The sequence below is a fragment of the Podarcis liolepis genome (assembly GCF_965112155.1).
Source record: "Podarcis liolepis genome assembly, chromosome: 1".
Classification (NCBI taxonomy): domain Eukaryota; kingdom Metazoa; phylum Chordata; class Lepidosauria; order Squamata; family Lacertidae; genus Podarcis; species Podarcis liolepis.
The window spans coordinates 115,396,768-115,416,512 of record NC_139554.1 but is presented as its reverse complement, the minus strand read 5'-3'; positions in this window follow the sequence as shown (position 1 = coordinate 115,416,512).

The following is a 19,745-nucleotide window of genomic DNA, read 5'->3' as shown; positions in this document are numbered from 1 at the left end:
GGGTCAGACTGAATCCAAACCAAAGGCCAGGTGGAACAGCTCCATCTTGCAGACCCTGTGGAAAGATGTCAAATCCTGCAGGGCCCTGGTCTCTTGTGACAGAGCGTTCCACCAAGTCGGGGCCAGTACTGAGAAGGCCCTGGCCCTAGTTGAGACCAATCAAACTCCTTGCGGCTCAGGACCTCCAAAGTGTTGTTATTTGTGGCCAATTACATCACCCTTCACCCATGTTTCATCATAATAATGGAGCCTTCAGCTCAAACCACCATTTCATTCTATGTCCACTTAAGATATAGGAGAAACTTGGTTCCGTTTACATTTAATGAAGCTCTTTGCCCTGACCTTTGACACTTGAGATGTGTGTTTGAACGACCACCCTATTCCTGTGACTGCAATTTCTTTGAACTGTTTTTAATTCTGAATTTTAAATTGCCGTAACCCACCCCATAGTCTGCAGGTGAAAGGCAGGTAATAAATGTATTTTTAATTTCATCATCATCATCATCATCATCATCATCATCACTATTATTAATAGTGAACCTACCTAATTTGTACTTTCTGAAACAATACACTAACTGAAACACTGCAATCTTTTGAAATTTGCATTTCTCTGAATTTTGCCCGGCAGTTCTCCAAACAATATATAACAAACATGCATATAGTGGGGCAAGGTGTACATAACAATGCATACATTAGTGAAACTAACATGCAAAAGTGAATTATATTAGGGGAAACTGCTTTGGGGGGGAAATGTACATTTTAGCCAAAACTGCAGACACACACGCGTGCGCACACACACACACACACACACACACACACACAGAAATTCATACTAAGATACTGATGAATTTTCATGATGACTATATATAACAAAGTGATTTGGAAATGTGAATTTAAGACTGTAAAAATGAGAAAGTGAGAGAAACCAAAATTGACAGACTTGCCCAACCATAATGTCCACCCTGCGGAATTGCATGGGGAAGTATTGCAGCAAACATACCATATATATTTCCGCAAATATGAAATATCTTTTTTTTCCCCTTTAAAGAAAAACAAAGCTAAAAATCTTCACTCCCACTTCCAGTTCCTTTGAACACTGTTTGAACTCCCCTCTGCTCCCATCCTCTCCACCTCTGCATTGTGAGGTCTGTTGGGGGGGGGGAGAGTTCAAAGTGTGGGTGGCCGTCTGCCTTCCTCATGATGACAAATTCTGAGGTTTCAAGATATATCCCCCCTCCCGTTACTACCTGCAGATGAGCTTGGAACACAGCGATTTTTTTGTCTTTCCTGGGTTGCGTGGAATATGGTTCAAATTTAGGGACATCATCCTATTTAAGGAAAGAAGAAGCTTTTCATATGTGATGTACACAAGACCGTATGGTAGAGAGGATCACTATCACTTTCTTGCCATTACACCCTTAATTCACTAACAGCTATCCCAAGTTTCTACAAAAAGAAGAAGAGTTTGTGATATGGATACAGCAAGGTGGGGTGTGCCGGGGTCACTCAGCTGCTTTCAGCAAGAAGAAGCACTACCGGGCTGGGGAGGAAAGTAAAAGACACACACACACAGACAGACAGACACACAGCCCCATATTTCCTGATGAAGAAAAAACAGGTGCTTAAACCTGCCAGATGTCTGTGGATCCTTATTTCAACTGTAGATGGTATTTAATGGCCAGACAAATGCCTCATCGTACTTTCAATATTTTCTGGCACACACACACACACAGAGCAAACAGGGGGCCACCCACCCACCCGTTTGGCACAGGCCTTCCACGGTTTCCTTTGCTTCCTCATACAGTGGTACCTCGGGTTACATACGCTTCAGGTTACATATGCTTCAGGTTACAGACTCCGCTAACCCAGAAATAGTGCTTCAGGTTAAGAACTTTGGTTCAGGATGAGAACAGAAATTGCGCAGCGGCAGCAGCGGCAGGCCCCATTAGCTAAAGTGGTACCTCAGGTTAAGAACAGTTAACAAAAGGCTGACAAAAACCCAACCTTTTTCTTTTCTTTTCTTTTCTTTTCTTTTCTTTTCTTTCTTTTCTGGTATGGTGTTCCAGGAGCACCCCAAAATAAAGTCTATACAGTGGTACCTTGGGCTACATATGCTTCAGGTTACATACGCTTCAGGTTACACACTCCGCTAACCTGGAAATAGTGCTTCAGGTTAAGAACTTTGCTTCAGGATGAGAACAGAAATCGTCCTCTGGTGGCGCGGCAGCAGCAGGAGGCCCCATTAGCTAAAGTGGTGCTTCAGGTTAAGAACAGTTTCAGGTTAAGAACGGACCTCCGGAACGAATTAAGTACTTAACCCGAGGTAGCACTGTATTTGTTTATAAAATTGTTTCCTTTAGTCTTGCCTTTCAGCCCCACATGGGAGCACTCAAGGTGACTCACAAATGCAGGTTAAAAACATGACATGGTCGTACCTCGGGTTACAGATGCTTCAGGTTACAGACTCCGCTAAGCCAGGTTACAGACTCCGCTAAGTTCTTAACCCGAGGCACCACTGTATAATCAAGGCAATGGAATGGAGAGCTTTTTTGAAGAAGAAGAAGAAGAAGAAGAAGAAGAAGAAGAAGAAGAAGAAGAGGAAGAAGAAGAAGAAGAAGAAGAAGAAGAAGAAGAAGAAGAAGAAGAAGAAGAAGAAGAAGAAGAAGAGAGGGAACCAGCTAAAACAGAACTTTCAGCAGCAGGAGAGAAAAATGTGAATCAACCAAAAAGCTTGACTAAAAATAAAGGTTTTGACAAGAGGAGACTTCCAATTGTGATAGGAAGCTCCTCACTCTAAACATATTGGGACAGATTCAGCTAAGTTGTTGGGGACACAGAAGTAGGTCTGCTTGTGAAATGGGGCTCCCCCCCTCTCTCTCACCAACACAGTGCCCTCAAAATCTGGCCTGGAAAGTTGAGGAAAACCTCAAAAGAGCTTTAGGAGGAGAACAGGAGAAGAGAGGGCAGATAAAATTCATTGAGCAGGTGGACTTTGTCCCCTGCAGACATAGCCCACTTAGCGCTACATTGAATTCTATCCAAAAAGCACTGAACTGCCCCTAAAATTGGGATTTGGGGTTATAGTTACCCAGCTCAAGCACGTGCAAACAGCATCAAATGCTTCCTGGATTCCTTTACTTCCTGTACACCTCAATGTTTTAAGATGAACAATATTTAACACCAGTTCGGACATTCATGCTCAATAAATCATGTGAGGGCATCACAGAGCTCTCCTTGGATCTGTTTCCAGCTGGGAAAGTGTTCTCTAAAGCAGAAGGCGGCTGCAAACCTCTTCACCTGCACTGCTCAGAAGAGACTCCTCTAACCCTTCTCTTGTGGCTTTAGATTGGCAGCTGACTAGTGTACCTTGGCCTCAGCCTAGTATACCTGAAGGAGCATCTCCACCTCCATCATTCAGCCAGGACACTGAGGTTCAGCTCTGAGGGCCTCCTGGTGGTTCCCTCATTGCGAGAAGTAAGGTTATAGGGAACCAGGCAGAGGGCCTTCTCGGTAGTGGCACCCACCCTGTGGAACGCCCTCCCATCAGATGTCTAGGAAATAAACAACTATCTGACTTTTAGAAGACATCTGAAGGCAGCCCTGTTTAGGGAAGTTTTTTATGTTTGATGTTTTATCGTGTTTTTAATATTCTGTTGGGAGCCGCCCAGAATGGCTGGGGAAACCCAGCTAGATGGGCGAGGTATAAATTATTATTATTATTATTATTATTATTTACCAGGCCTGTGCATGCCACTATTCTGCCTGAGCTGGCATTTCACAGCTAGACCAGTGCTACTCACTGCTGCATGGGTGACTCACTTGCACTCCACCAAACCAACAGATTTCTATACACAAATGTCTGTCTATATATGCAAATTTAGAAATAATTATTGCAATTTATACAGCCATCTGCAGCCATCTCCACAAAGAGCAAGCCATTTTTGGGTGCCCACTGCCTCACCACATGGATCAAGTAATTTTCCAAACTTTGGGGGAGTTTTAAAAATGACTTAAATGTAATCTGGAATAAAACAAAAACACACAAAAAAACCACACCTCGTGGCAGGCTTCTTGACTGCTGCGCAAGCTCATATCCTCCCAGACTTTGCAGTTTGAATGACAAACATACATACCAGCAAATCAACCTTCTGCCTCTCCCCATGGTTTAAGAAGGCTTGCGCCCAAAAATGTGGGTTTTTTGGGGGGGGCACCAAGGAACATTGCAGCCTTTTTTCCGGGGCGGGGGGGAATCGTAGCATGAAATTGTGTGGAGCATGGCAGTGTGAATTTGGTGTGTTTGCCTTTAAATGTGAGCTGAATCAGATTTCTCCCCATTCCTACCCCCAGTCTTCTGAGTGTGTCACCACCACCTCCTCTTGGGGTCCCAAGGCAGACAGCAAAGCTGGGAGTTTTGAAAACTATAGAAGGCCTCAAGACAGGACTGGCAAACTGCATCCAGCATGGTGGGTCCTGCAAGCTGTGCAGACTTGCTGTTTGTAGACCTCCCTCCATCAGCTGACTTAAAATATATAAGTCACTTTCATCTCCTGTGTTTGATGTTTTTTCAAAAAATGAAAAAAATTTCTGTTCAGAGATGTATGGTGCTGCCCCAGAAAAATATTACCATTACATTCATGTTCAGCATGAGACCTACTGCTACAGTAAAATATGTACTCGGATGAACAGTAGGTGGCAGCCAAACCACTGAGCTATTTTTATGGCTTCATAACACCGAATACGGGGAAGAGCCAAGTGTAAAAGGAGCCCATTTATCTGATTCGAAGGCATCTGAGTGATAGATTTAATGAACAATGATAGAGAAGAAAAGTTCAAGACTCAAATAGTTTTTAATTCTCAAGCCCTTTGTGTTTTCAAAACGGGGAATTGTGAGCTCTTTGTTAATGGGGCTGTTGTGTATTTGTTATGTACTGAGTTGAATTGGATTCAGAATGCAGCAGTCTGATTGGTCCTAGAACAATAGGGTCCAGAATGCAGCAGTCTGATTGGTCCGCAGGAGCCACCCAATCCAGCTCCAGGTGGAAGTGAATCCACAACCTGATTGGCCTACAGGTGAATCCCGGAATTAGCCAATCACGTTGGGCCCATTGTGTAAATAATGTATATAAAGCAGACATTCTGGGAGAACTTCCATTCCTCCTCACCACTATGAGCTGAATAAAGAGCATGAAATCCACACTCGACTCCAAGTATATTTCAGTATTGTTTTTACAAGCTATGCTTGGCTAAAGAAGGTAGCACCTGTGTAACAGAACTATATTACTCTTCTGAGTTTAGGTAGGCTCAGGGAACAGGTCCAAGAGGCAGGCTTCCATCTCATGTACTGCTAGTACCTCCCTTCTACAAAAGACTATGTTGTTGTTTGCTCTCCACAGACTGCCACCACCTTGCGTTTCCCTCGGCTGCTGTGCCCCTATTTTGTAATGAAAGAGACAGGCATGACTGAGAGTTAAAGGGAACCAGCTAGCAGAACATGCCCACCCCTCCATATGGAAGCAGACACAGATTATTTTTATACCACCATAGCTCTCTGACATAACTGAGCCTAAGGATCCCAGGCAGTGTCCACGAAAAAAACCCAGTATGAAGACTAGGTAACAATCCTTGGTTAAGCTGAATGAGAGCTTCCTCAATGAGAGCTATTGGTAAGAAAATGTTTTCCTCCAAATCTATTTATTTGCTACATTTATATTCTGGCCTCCCTCCCCAAAGGGTGCCCCGAGGAATTAATAACACAAAATGAAATAAAACAATACCCAGTACAAAACAATTAAAACAACAGGCATAAAACTGCAGAGCCTAAAAATATCTATCAACTTTCCAAAGGTTTGGACAAATAAAAATATACAGTGGTGCCCCACAAGACGAATGCCTCGCAAGATGGAAAACCCGCTAGACGAAAGGGTTTTCCGTTTTTGAGCTGCTTCGCAAGACGAATTTCCCTATGGGCTTGCTTCGCAAGACGAAAACGTCTTGTGAGTGTTCCGATTTTTTTTGCTCCCCCCCTTTTTCTAAGCCGCTAAGCCGCTAATAGCCTTTTAGCCACTAATCCGCTAAGCCTTTAATAGCCGCTAATCCGCTAAACCGCTAATAGCGCTAATCTGCTAAGCCGCTAATAGGATTGCTTCGCAAGACGAAAAAACCGCTAGACGAAGAGACTCGCGGAACGGATTATTTTCGTCTTGCGAGGCACCACTGTACTCAAATTTCTCCTGAATCAGGGACAGACTCCCCTTTGAGGGAGTTTCAAAAACAGGGTGCCACCACCAAGAAGGCCATCTTACATATTCCCACTCTTCTCCCCATCCTCAGTGGTGAAGCTGTGAGAAGGATCATAAACTTTGGGCTAGGACATATGGGCAAAGCTGCTCTTTCAAATAACTTGGCCCCAAGCCAACTGACCAGCAGAGTGGGACCTGAGGCCAGAACCTTGCACGGATGGAAATGAGAAAGAGAAAGCAGTTGGCAGTTTCGAATTTGGGGCAAAGGCTGCGTGCACTATGAAAGCTTCTTAAAGTTGCCTTCACAAATGGCAACCACAAGCCTTATTGGTGGTGGCTTCTCATTTGTGGAATTTCTTCCCCAAGGAGGCCCACCTCCCACTAACTGTGTTATCCTTTCACTGCCAGGCAAATGCATTTTTATCCACCTTGACATTGCAGTGCATTGCAGTGCAATGCAATGCAATGCTTGGTTTAGCACCCTGTTGTTGTTTTCTATGTTAATTTCATATTTTATTTTGTTTTGTAAACTAGACTGCAAGATTTGCTAGAAGGCGGTTATAAATCTTTTAAATTCTTTCTGTCTATTATCTATCTCTATCATCTATCTATCTATCTATCTATCTATCTATCTATCTATCTATCTCTGTCTATCTATCATCTATCTATATCATCTATCATCTCTATCTATCTATCTATCATCTATCTATCATCTATCTATCTCACTAATGTTGCAGCTTAGTTTCTATTCACTATGATTTTTAATTGTTATTCTTATTTAGTACCATCAGGGTGCACATTGCACACTGAAGAGTGCGAGGGGACAATTCCCTGCACTAAACAAATTTAAATCCAAAATTCAAGTTGGGTAGAACAGTTAAGGGGAAGTTGATTTGAAGCAGGAGAAAAGAGTGCTTCGCCCTTCATATCACTGTGCTCTGCAGATACCATCTCATCAGGAGGCCTCTTCTGTCAATGTAGAAATGGGGCCTTTTGTGTGGTGGCAACTACCCTTTGCAACTCCCTCCAAAGGGACACCAGGCAAGCGCTGCCTTTATTGTCTTTCCAGCACCTATTGAAGACCTTCCTTTTCCAACAACAAGCCTTTTAAGAGAAGATCTTTATCTCAGCCTGCCTCTGTATTGGATTTGAACTTGTTTTTAACATTGGCTTATTTGTATATTGATTGTTTTCCTGTATGGACATGTCTTTGATTGTTTTTATTGCTGATGTGAAGTCACTTTGTGATGTTTCCAAAATGGCATCAGATAAATAAATAATGCAAGGGAAGAATGTAAAATAATTTTCAGTTATACATAGGACCTGTCAACACTTGAAGCAGAATCATACCACTTTGGACAATCATGGTTTCCCCAGAGAATCCTGGGAACTGTAGTTTGTTGAGGGTGCTGAGAGCTGTTGGGAGACCCCTGTTTCCCTCACAGAGGTACTACTCCCAGAGTGGTTTATCAGTCAATTCCTCTTCCCAGGAAACTCTGAGAATGGTGGCTCTGTGAGAGGAATAGGTGTCTCCTAACAACTCCCAACACGCTTAACAAATTTCAGTTCCCAGGATTCTTTGGAAGCAGCCATGACCATTTAAAGTTGAATGATAAAGCTTTAAATTTATAGTGTAGATGGGGCCCTGCTTAGCCAATGGGGCATGGGAACAATTTCACAACATTTATATATTGCCCAAGTGTAATAAAATCCCAACACAGTTTACAAAAAAAAAAAAAGTAAAAAGAAAAGGATTTCAAAACATTTTTTTTTTAAAAAAAGCATTGACAAAAGCTAAAACCAGTTGAGAGTAGATGCCAACATTCTACGTGTCTGGATAGGCTTGCCCAAATAAAAGTGTTTTATCCCTGGAAAGAGTACAGTGGCAGGGAGTTCCAAAGGCTGGATGCTGCCACACGAAAAGATTGTTTTCTTATAAATTGAAAATGAGTAGTATGTGGCACCTCTAGCAAGGCAAAGCGATTGAATGGGCTCCTATGGGGTAAGGCAATCTTGCAAGTAAACTCATCACCTAGTGGAGGAATGTCGCTTTGAGAAATGCCAAAGATGGAAATAAATTCTTTATTGTCTGTTGACAGTCAGCTGGCCATTTTAATCCGAATAGGGATGATGGCAAGGCAGTAGATCACCCATAATACGGATAATATACCACCCGAAGAGGACACATTTGTAATTAGATATTGATCACTTTTATAGTTTGGTAGCAGCAGCATGGAAGGCAAACTGTAACGTTTTTTTAATAAGAATACAAAGCAGAGCAGATACAGCAAGAACCCAGGAAACTCCATGTCTGGCTAAATGGCTAGACTGCGCAGGGACAGGAAGAGTGTTCCAGTTTTATGGCTTGTAAATAAAGAAACAAAAGCCGTTTGCAGCAGCTTCCAAGAACTCGCACAGAAGTGATGTCTCCAATATAAAAGTCAGCGTGCAAGTATAGTTTACTGGCCACAGTGGAAGTGCCACTTCTCAGACTGTATGGGGGGGAAAACTCTCAAGAAAATAGCTCAGAGCAGAAAGTCAACTTTAGAGATGTACAGAGGTGTTCTAAAATGTTCACGAGTATCAACAGTAAAAAATACATTGCTGGTACTAAATACTTTAGTTAATCTCTTTACATAACACCGCACTCTAAAAGGTGGGCGGTTCATTTCTGCGGTACGAACGCAGAACGTTCTGCGGTATGAACATTTTTTGGATCATTCCCCCCCCTGTGAAATACCTTTATTGCATTTATAGAGGTATAAAGCATGCTATATGGATGTTTCAATAGTTTGTGGGTGAACAAGTTCTGATTTCGGGGGGGGGGGGGGACACCCATCCAAAGAACAGAAACTGAATATTCCTGGTATTGTGGTAACTCAATCCTATCCCTTTAATTAATTGGGACAGAAAGTGGCTTCACTCCAACTGTCAAAATGGCATTTTTGACCCCAGGCACACTCCAGCACCCAGCGCCGACTCTTAAGAAGAGATGCAGAATGCTTGGCAATATCAGGAAGAATTCACTGTTGCAAAGGATGTTGGGGCGGATTTCTCTGTACACTCAGATTGCCAGCCACACCTGCGACAACACTGCAATCCCACGAATGCCAGCTCACAAAACAGTCCCATTTGATTCAATGGTGCTTCCTCACTTTGGCTGCAATTGGCTACACACTTGGAAGAGCTACTGAGCTCGGTGGGACTTACGTTTGAGTAAACATGCATGTAGGGTTCATGCCTAATGCTTCTGGCATGCTAGACATACCTCATGAGCATCAACAGCCAATAAATATATCAGCAGATTAGACCATTTTGGCACAAAATTGTTCATAACCATATCAGCCAGATTGTCACAGTGATGATGTATTTTTCCCCTTTTTTGCCTTGAAGTGTCTTTATGTGGCTTGGTTGCTGTAAAAGTCATGCCATGTCTTTTCTGACACTGCTTAGCATTTGATGAAATCTACCATGAGTGAGCCGGCACCCTCTGAACTGCTCTCTCCAGCTCCCCAAGTCCTCGTGCTTCGATGCAGGGTTTAAGATGCGGGTGGCGCTGTGGGTTAAACCACAGAGCCTAGGACTTGCTGATCAGAAGGTCGGCAGTTCGAATCCCTGCGACGGGGTGAGCGCCCGTTGCTCAGTCCCTGCTCCTGCCAACCTAGCAGTTCGAAAGCACACCAGTGCAAGTAGATAAATAGGTATCGCTCAGGCGGGAAGGTAAATGGCATTTCTGTTCACTGTTCTGGTTTGCCAGAAGCGGCTTAGTCATGCTAGCCACATGACCTGGAAGCTGTACACCAACTCCGTTGGCCAGTAAAGCAGGATGAGCGCCGCAACCCCAGAGTTGTCTGCAACTGGACCTAATGGTCAGGGGTCCCTTTACTTTTAAGGCATTAAGATGTCCAACCTAGGAGTGCTGTGTTGCATTCTGGCAAACAAAATGACAACTGGTGACAAACACCACACATTTTTAAAGAACTCATATGCTTGCATTGGAAAATAAATGTATAATAAGTTTGGAAGCTGCTCTCTGAGGAACGTCTCACCACAATAAAGATAGTACTCTGCGCTCTTCAAAAACATCCTTAAGTCTCAGGGATGGGGAACCTGTAGTTATCCTCATGTTGCTAGAGTACAATCCCCATCATCACTGACCACTGGGCATGTTCTCTAGGGCAGATGAGAGTTGGAGTCCAACAGCATCTGAAGGACCAGATGTTCCCCATCCCTGTGGTATCCCATTGACATAATACTCAACTGCATCGCTTGTGGCTGCCTCCCTTTTAAAATTAGTTTTGAAATAAAAATACATTTCCAAGCACAATTCAAACTGTTGGTGCTGACCTTTAAAGCCCTTAATAGATTTGACCCTCCATACCCAAAGGAGCGTCACCACCGCCATCATTTAGCTCAGACACTGAGGTCCTGCTGGTGGTGGTTATCTTTTTTATTGTAAAAAATAGATGGACCCCTGCTACTTTAGACATGAACAAGACACACATGTGAATAAGTTAAATGTATCTGTACCAACACATTTCACTTGGTCCCCAATCTTTGAAGAAGTAGTTAGTCCACGGAAAGTTGACGTCCGGTTACATTCACACTGGGTGGGTCCCAATTTACAGCGCAATCCTAACCTTGCCTTCACAGAAGTAAGTCCTGTTGAATTCAATAGGGTTTACTCTCAGGTTAGTCAGGTTAGGACTGCAGCCTAAGCAGAAAGCAAAGTGGTAGCCGAGTTAGATGTAATGGTGCAGAAAAGGGCAACCCAAATAATCAAGGGTCTCACAGTGTTTTTGGACTACAACTCCCATCATCCCTAACTAACAAGACCAGCAGTCAGGGATGATGGGAATTGTAGTCTGCAAACAGATAGAGAACCAGGTTTGGGAAACCCTGGTCTAGAACAACTCCCACATGACAGAAGGTTGTGGGAGGCTGGTTAAGGAAAAAAGTAGACTCAGGATGGAACATGGTGGCAACATTTAAAATTATGTATAGTGTTGAGAAAGTTGACAGAAAGAAGTGTTTCTCCCTCTCTCGTAAGATTAGGTATCCAGTACTTCTTCACTCAGGGTTTAGCTAAACTACGCAATTTACTGCCACAACGTGTAGTGCTAACCACCAGCATGGATGCCTTTGAAAGGTGATTAGACAAATCAGTGGAGGATAAGCCTACCAATGGCTACCAGCCATGATTGTTTTGTACTGCCTCCAGTATTGGAGGCAACATTTACCAGCATTCCTAAATGCTCTCTGTCTCCAAAACAGTTGACCTTAAGAGAGCAATCTCCACTCTAAGCAAAGGTATGTGGCCATCAAGAACATATCCGGCAGTGTTTCTGGTTCTCTTAATCCTCTCCTGTACGAGCCCCTATCTTTAACAATGAAAGTTACTTGTTTGGAGGATGTCATCCAGCTTAGCTCCAATCTCATAACAATGCTCTTTTAGTGCTAAACCATGGCTATGATGAAACAGGCTTTGGCATGATGTCTAAACAGAGCCGCTGTCCAATTCTGGATAATCTGGAAATTGCAAATCTGGGTAGCACTAAAAAGAATTCCATGTAACAATAGCATCGGCAGACTCATTCTTCTTTTGGCAAATGAGTCAGACGTGCTTTTTGTTATAAGACAGCGAGTGTCAAAGATCTGAAGAATGATTTGAAATAATTTCGGATTCTGCGGATGGAGAAACGAGTTGGTCATTGTGTGGCTTGTGCAGAGTTTGTGTCCATTGCTTCCCGCTTATTGCTTATTTATTTATTTATTTATTTATTTATTATTTATTTATTTGTGTTTTGCTACGAAGAAAAACTTTGTTTGGCCTTGTCACTCCCTGTATCTAAACAATATATTTTTTTTCCTTGGAAGTCATTATGGAAAAAAAAATCATATGAAATATGAACTATGTGAAGTCAAAGCCAGATTCTTAGCTTCTCTCAGCGGAGCACAGCAAGGGGTAACTACCTGTCAAGGTCTGGAAGCCAATTACACGTTCTCAATTCTGCATCTATTCTTGTCCTGTAGTAACTGGCATGAGTCCCCAAGGAACCGTCAGCTGCAGTAGAACTCCACAGTGTGGTTTTCTCTCATCCACCCCCTCCTCTCCGCCTTCCTCTTTTTTTTGCATTGATAGGCTCCAGCACGAGGCGTTAAGAGGAAGAGATGCTTTAAGGCTGGAGACACCAGCTAGACGTCTGGGGTTCCCCATTAATGATGTATCTCTAACAGATGGCATTAGAGATATTGGCCATAATCCAAAACTCCATAGGGCTTCAAGGTGCACATGGAGCTACACACACACACAGAGAGAGAGAGAGAGAGAGAGAGAGAGAGAGAGATTGTCCAAGTCCCATTAGCCTGTGGATGCTCTGTGTGTCCAGAGAACTCCCTTCCGCATGCACAGAGTATCCCTCATTTGTAGGAGAAAATGTGGCAGCCTGTGGATGTGCAGAGATGTATGTATGTGCAGGACCTCACTCCTGGTCTATGATGCAGCAGAATCGTAATGATTCTGCACCTCTTATGTCTGACTGCAGCTTTTGCTGCTTTGTATTTTACAGTCCATGCCTGTAGGTGTCCCACCCCACCCCTGTGTTGCTTTTACGGACTGCTTGAGCACACAATTTTCTAGGATTTCCCCCCTCCCTTTCCCTGACTGCCCCGCAATGCCAAAGCCCATCTTCTTCAGCAGGTTCCTTGTTAAGTTGTGGGTGAACATATCAGACGACACAGCGATTCTTCAAACAGCTCTTGTTTATTCACAGGCCAGAACAGAACTGAACAGCAAACAGCTCAGCCGGCCTGCTTTTATAGGCAACCGGCTGTCAACACTGTAGCAACAACAACCCAGGGTTTCCCACCTAAAGTAACTGACGTGGACCTGAGTGAAAACTATATACACGATACTCCTGGTGGCCAGGGTGAGAACTGCAATACATAACACTCCCCTTCAGAAGAGTTCTCCCCCAGCATGTTTGCATGAGGGCATGGTGAGAAAGTCAACTTCTACTGGCTCCCTTTCATGGACTTTTCTCTGGATTCAAGTCTACGTTTTGCAGTCCACCTTGGGTCTCCGTAAAGTGCTTTAGAAACGCCACAAACCAAGTAGCATCTGAATGAACAAAACTAAACTCACCTACCACTCTCCTCTTGATAGTTCAAGACAATGGTGGCACCGGGGAAGGGGTGAATTCTGAAGGGCATCAAAGGGGCACAGTATTTTTCTAGGTGGGCAAGTTGTGTTCCATATATTAACATCTCCCTAGAAGAAACATAACAGTATATGTTAGTGACAGAGTCCGGCAATGGCGGAGACAAGTGGTAGGGGGGCGAGCTCCTTTGGGGGGGGGCACTTGCACTCACGCCCCCTCTGGTTCAAGATGGCTTCTCATCTAACTCAGCGATGTCCTTGTCACGCAGCGGTAAATTAATCAACGCAGTCTTCTTCATAAACAGAATAAAATTTTTACTTGAGAAAATAAAGTTGTTCATGTGATGTACTGAAGTTCTCACCCTGGGCCAGCAGGGGGATACTGTAGATAGTTTTCACTCAGGTCCGCATATGCAAATAAGGAATTGAAAGTGACGTTCAGTGATTGGATAGTTACAGAAAGTTGTTACTGTTGCCATGTAGTTGAGCTCTATTTAAGCAGGTTGGCTGAACCTTTCACCCTGTTGTGTTCTGGCCTGTGAATAAACAAGAGCTGTCTGAAGAATTGCTGTGTCATCTGATATGTTCACCCACAACTTAACAGTTCATAAACAGCATAGTTAAAGAGCATACACAGAGTGCTCATAGCAGCTATCTGACTCTTCACAGAGGCACAGTCTTAGTTACTGATTTACTAGAGTCCTGGAGCCACTCTGTCTACAGCAACACAACACACACACACTGGCTGAGACACAGACAGACACAGAGGCCCACAGAGAGGCCAGCTACTTTTATAGGGAGAATGAGTCATCACTCAAGATGAATCAGGAGTCACAGTGGCTTAGCAGTTTGCTGTTAACAGTTAGCAGTTAGCAGGCTTGAATGACTGTGTAGGCCTTGTAGGCCTTACTGCTTCTGCTCTCAAGAACCTTTGTCTCATAACAGTCCTTGGACAAAGTGCACCAGGCAGAATTAGGTTCCTCTGTTCACTGCAGGAGTGTGTGTGTCAGCTCCGCTATGCTCCTTCCCCCTGTTTCAGGATATATGGAAAGGAAACAGGATCCCTCCAAGTATTAGCTGCTAAGACCATGAATAGCCAATGGGGTGCCTTCCAGCTGTTGCTGGACGTTAACTCCCATCATCCTTGGCTACTGGCTATTCTGACTGGGGCTGAAATCCAACCACATCTGGAAGTCACTAAGTTGGCTACCCCAATTTAGACTGTACCCTGACAGATCCAGGGTAATTTACACACCAGTAGACACTTATCCCTGGTACCGTGAGCTCTAAGCTACACATGCACATACAGTCATACCTCATGTTACGTCCGCTTCATGTTACGTTCTTTCAGGTTACGTCCCGCGGCGACCCGGAAGTACCAGAAAGGGTTACTTCCGGGTTTCGCCGCATGTGCAGATGTGCAAAATGACATCGTGTGCATGCACAGAAGCGGCGAATCGCTGCCCGCACACGGTCAGACGCGCAGGCGCGGGTTGTGTTCTGCTCATGTTGCGAATGGGCCTCCGGAATGGATCCCGTTCGCAACCAGAGGTACCACTGTGCTGAAGAAAGATTGCCAAGCCAGTTCCACAAAAGAATGAATGCCTCTGATTCTATTTAACAAAGAAACAGGAGGCCTTTCAGCCCTTCCCCTTATGGTCAGCAGGTCAGATATCCGAAGGAAGTACACCAGGGCTTTGGAGCAAGTGGAAGAAAACCTCTGGATATCTACTTCTGAATCAACTTCTTTGCAATGTTTAACTAGTGCAGAGGTTAAACATTGATTTGACATTAAACTCGACTGCTGTACTTCACGAGTTGCACCCACATTGCCTATAGTCTAAATATGAACATAAATCTTCACAAGTAGAGCTGCCTGAGCACTACATGCGCGGCGCATGCCGGGCAATGAATTACAGTTAATGTCCAAGTTATATTTTGTTGGCAGGCCCAGGCCTAGTTTAAGAATTTCTTCCTCAGTAAGAAGCACTTTATCTTGATTACTAAGAACAGACCGTCCAGTACATTGCAACTCAGATAGCATCCTGAACTCAGAAAAGACATTTGGTGGTCCAAGTTATTTGAAAGGCTGCTTTACCCCAGCCAATGTTTTCCAATATTACCATAGAGCAAGAAAGTAATAATAATAGGGAAGAACAAACAAACCGTGTTCCTTTTTCTCTTTCTGAATGTCCCTGGAATTGTTTTCCCTTATGAAAGAACTTACAGAACATTTTGGTTCCTGCTCTGTGTTTATATTCCTAACACATAGTTTTTGATATATATTTTTCATGGCTTGATTTTGGGTTCCCCAACTCTTTATTAATAGACTCCCAGGGAGTCTTCACACTTTCTTGGATAGATGCAGTAGAACAGCTTGTCTATGAGAATGCTCCCAGACAACTTCAAATGCCATTAATTTAGCAGTTTCTCTTCACTAAGGTTCCCACATTTTTCATCAGGTTGATTCCATCTGATGTCTACCCACAACACAAATATTTATCGACTTAATAGTTTTAGATCCCACCCTTCCTTTCATCTGGAACATGGTGATGCTTTATAGAAAGACTTGCACAAGGACATTGTGATGTTTTTGCACCTAATACTGAAAGACAGATGCCAGTTATCTTCTTTGCCACTATAAAGATTTGTTCATAATGCACAGAGCATGCATTTATCTTGTGGACCTCTGTGCTAAGCTTTTGCATTGTCAGTGAGTTCTCCTATGTGCTTCCTGACCACGAGTACCTTCTTTCCATGGGGCAACGCCAGAGGGAGAAGAGACGCCTTTGCAAGATAAGTCAAGTCAGAGGCCCCCAGTTTTCAGAGGACAGGTGGAATCTCCACAGCACCACAGTGGGTGACAGTCCAGTGGCGTGCAGTGAATTTTTTCGTAGGGGAACAGTTAGGGTGACATTGCAACATCACAACAGCATCACGTCTCCTTCTCTAGGCTGGCCAGAAGCTTCCCGGGCTTTGGGAAGGAGGTGTCAGAGGTCTGACAGAATGCTGGAGCCTTCTTGCCTCCTTCCCAAAACCGGGAGGGCCTCTTGGACCTGTTGGAGCATCGTGACTCCCTCCCTAAGCCAGGTAGAAGCTTCTTGGGCTTTGGGAAGGAGGCACCAGGGAACATTTAGGGGATTAGCCCTCTAGTGCACTGACTGTGCACCACTGGGAGACACCTCAGTTGTACTTAGGCTTCAATCAAATACACACTTACCTGGGTGTCAGCCCCACAGAAATCAGCAGATATGCATAGGATTACTCCTCATTTAACCTTGATTACATGAATTCAGCAGCAGGTGGCATTAATGAACACGAAAGCTTAAAAAAAAGAGAGTAAAGGACCCCTGGACGGTCAAAGGCGACTATGGGGTTGTGGCGCTCATCTCGATTTCAGACCAAGGGAGCCAGCGTTTGTCCACAGACAGTTTTCCAGGTCATGTGGCCAGCAGGACTAAACCGCTTCTGGCGCAATGAAACATCGTGATGGAAACCAGACCGCACGGAAATGCCATTTAATTTCCCATGGCAGTGGTACCTATTTATCTACTTGCACTGGCGTGCTTTGAAACTGCTAGGTTGGCAGGAGCTGGGACAGGGCAATGGGCGCTCACCCCATCATGGGGATTCGAACCGCCAACCTTCTGATCGGCAAGTCCAGGAGGCCCAGTGGTGTAGACCACAGAGCCCCCCGCTCCTCTATGAAAGCTACCTAAACACTATATCATTAGCAGAGCCCACATCATAGTGATTGAGAATAGCACTGTGTTTGAAAACCTGTTATTAGTTGCAGCGGTCACTGTCCACTGTGGCTGTCTGTGGAGGCTTGCGCCACAACAGCTGACAATCCATTACTGCGCAAGGGTGCGGAATCGAGTCCTGCACATGAGCCCTCTGTCAGGCTTTGAAGACTTGAGTAACCTAATGCTTAACTCTCTGAACAGCCCTAATATCTCCCTTGGCACAGAAGTGTGACTTGAAACAGATTGCGCATACCTTCTTTCCATATGGAAACCAACAGCTTCATTAGAATTATGTATCAGCAGCGATCCCTCATCTCAGTCCAAAACTCCCAGCTGCTCTCCATTACTCAGGGTGAAAATATGCTCTGCAATATGAAACCACTTAAATTGTCCAGGTATTTCAAAATAAATGCTTATCCCGCAGGAGGACCTGCAGGCTGATGCATTCTTGCAGTCCAGTACATTTTTGACTTCTCTCTCTTTTCTCCTTTTTATCGTTCATCGTTAGCATGCATTCCAAAAATACGGCATCTAGTTTATTTGTTTGGTTTCCCACCAGCCATTCACTTACAGTACAATCCTATATTTACTCAGAAGTAAGTGCCATTGAGTTAAAAAAAGGCTTACTTTCAGGCCAGTGGCCATAGGATTGCAGCCTAACATGGATGTTTAGAAGCTATAATGACAATGTATCTTAATTGCCCAGATATTCTAAATGTCTTGGATGCTTATATCATCTTTCAGATACCTCTTATCTGCATTTATTTGGAATATGAAAAGGAAGGAACACAAAACAGCCGAGCATTTTGCAAGCCGAACATCTTATTATTTTGTCATCCTCATTAAAAAAATTGGACTCTCTTCATGTCTCATATTTAGGTCTCTTTATTTATCTTCTTTCCTCACATATAATGTTGATTTTTAAAGTGTTGGACTTTGAAACCAAAAGCTGGGAAGGAGACTTCTCCTTAATGACAGAGGAAGAGGAGGAAGGAGAGATGAAGTAACCTGGCTTGAGAAGCTTGTGTCACTTGCAGAGTTGGGGAAATAAATCTGAGTTCAATAGGACTTACTCCTAGTAAGTGTGTATGGGATTGCACCCTTAGCTAAAGATATTGGTTTCTAGTGGTCAGAACTATGGTGGTCCGGGGGAAAAAGCAGGAACTATGTTTGAGTATATTAAAAGGGTAATTACCAGACTTTTAGAAGCTTAACAAGAAAACCACTACAAATCATTATTATGTTGCAAAATTAGATTTCCAATCTATCATTAACATGCATTAACAATGCCAATTTTGGATTAATTGGGAGGAGGGGCAGGTTGCTTCAACATGCTCAATCAATGTTATTGATATGCTGTGTCATCCATAGCGTGTTGCACTGCCCAAAGAAATGCACACAGAGAGCTAAACAAAAGAAAAATATTGCTTTGCCATCAGGATTCTCTTCATGGAATCCGTCACTTTCAAATATCAGATATTAAATGATGCCCAGCACTGATTATGGTGTGAACTCATGTTCGTTCACAAGTGTGTTTGCTTTTAGCAAAGCAGTGGGTTTGGGTCATTGATGATGACGATGATGGTTTACGAAATGATTTACAGAGCTTCACTGCAACCCAGCAAGGAGCCATATGCTCCTGCAAGCAGACTTCCACACACATATCCCCAGCTTGATGGGGAATCCAGTGTGTGGCATGGCTGCTTGTGTGTAATTCACTAACATTATCCACTAGCCTGGGGTTCACATATGTAGACTGCCTTAAAGACTCTGATTAGCACCTATCAGCTGTTTAGATCAGGGAAAGGGAAGCTGAATATAACCCTCCCTTTGCTGCCTCCCAGACAAGGAGCGGATCAGCATTATTCAGAATCCCAGACTAAAAATACACATGCACAGCCAAAGCCTATAGCCAGTGTTCAGCTTCGATTGGGATGCTTATCTCAGATAAGTTGGAGTGGGAAAGGGTGTCAGTTTAGGTCCTCTTGGTTTCTCATTCTTCCAATCTTAAAGTCAGCGCTCCACTCTTCAGCAGCAATTTAAGATTTATTTATTTTTTTAATCTTCATGAAAATTCATCAGCATTTTCGTGTGACTTTTTCCCAATAAACCTATTTTTAATGCAATCTTGTCTCAGGCAGTTTTCCATAATGCAATGCATTTTTATGCTCCCCCCACCCCCAAGAACACATGCACACTTTATACCAGTGTGTACTTTACCCTACCATATACATTTTTGTACACATTATTTGACTGGCGAACTGCATTGCAATATTCAGAGAATTGATGGACGGCTGTGTTTCAGTTTGTGTCAGGGACAGGCTGGATGCCAAAGAGTGGTGGGGGACACCAACTGGGAAACCTTCAAGGGAACCCCCAGGAGAAGAGCCAGGGGATAGTTGGTGGAATGAATGGTCAGAAGGAGAAGATGAGGCAGACTAGGAGCAGGAGGTTTCAGAGGCTAGAGCAGACCAGACTCAGAGGCAGGAGAGGAGGGGGGGGCAGAAGACAGAGATGAGGCAGGCTGCTGAAGAATCCAGGGTTTCCCCTTCCTGCTGCTACCAGCTCCTCTCCCCTCTGGTCTGCTAGAACATGCAGCTG